The sequence below is a fragment of the Anopheles aquasalis genome, chromosome 3, assembly GCF_943734665.1.
Source record: "Anopheles aquasalis chromosome 3, idAnoAquaMG_Q_19, whole genome shotgun sequence".
NCBI classification, from domain to species: Eukaryota; Metazoa; Arthropoda; class Insecta; order Diptera; family Culicidae; genus Anopheles; species Anopheles aquasalis.
In genome coordinates, this window is record NC_064878.1 from 3182501 (window position 1) to 3183678 (window position 1178).

A 1178-nucleotide genomic window follows, 5' to 3' on the forward strand; every position below is an offset into this window, starting at 1 on the left:
TTGAAATACAGATCAGAAGCAAGAAGCTAGCTCCCTGGACGCATCCCATCCGCTGCTACATCAATCCAGCTCGAGCTTTGTTCAGCAATCATCCAAATGGAGTCCCCCCGGGGAAACACAATACACTATCCAGGAATTTATTGTGCCCCATCAATGGAACACAGACAACAAATGGGTTATGGAATATGCGCCACGTTGGCTCAGCGAACGAACTGGAGTCCTTTCTCCATTGCTCTATCTTCTTGTGCATCTTTGAGTGGGATGCATGCATCAAGGCGCAACAGCCAACCGGCATCTCTACCGGAAGTGCATGACAAATCACACTTTCAACCAAAGTTTCCAACCATCGATGGCAGCGCCGCCATGTCGAGGATGGTTAAGATATGGAAATTATTCAATTCCCCCGTAATGAGAAACTGCACCAGCACGCTTCCGGTGGCTAAGCAACTATGTGTGAGTTATTGCATCGTGATGTGAATCCGGTGCCATCCGGAGCGGGAAAATTTATTGTTTTGCTCATGGCTGGGATGCTAGTGTCTTGCTTCTTCGGTCTTTGGCCGTTCGGTTTCATTAGCATAGAAAGTATGGAGCATCCGGAACCATCCAGCGCGGGATGTAGATTTGCATCTACAACTGTGCACCATTGCAGGATACCCGATCCAGGACACTTTGAGACGTTCATAGCAGGACACTTGTTGGTAAGTGCATTCGATAACCTGTTCTTGCTGATCAACTCTGTTGCATCAGGATCGAGAACGGCGAGCATCCTTTCGAGAACATTCTCTCCACTCGCGTCCCTGTTTTCGGTGGATCATTTTAAACGATCTTTTGCACCCGCTTTAAGCAGCACGAAAGCAGTGAAGAAGGGCAGTAAAGGAAAGACCAATGAGGGACGAAAACATCAGGCCAGGTGCGCGTTCTTTTTGCGTTCTGCGTGCGAGCCTCGCAGCACTGTCAACGGACGCGATGCGAATCGAATGTGAAGAAGGGAAAAAGCATAACCGCTGTACTCACACATATGGCCAAAAACCGGCGTTAATATAGGTCGGTTTCAAATGGTGAAACGCGGTCGCGTGACCATAACACGAAGGGGGCAAGAGCGAAAGCAACATGCGGGATTCAGAATTTCGATTTTGCGACTGAAGGAAGCACAACCTTTTGGTGTGAAGAAGGAAAAG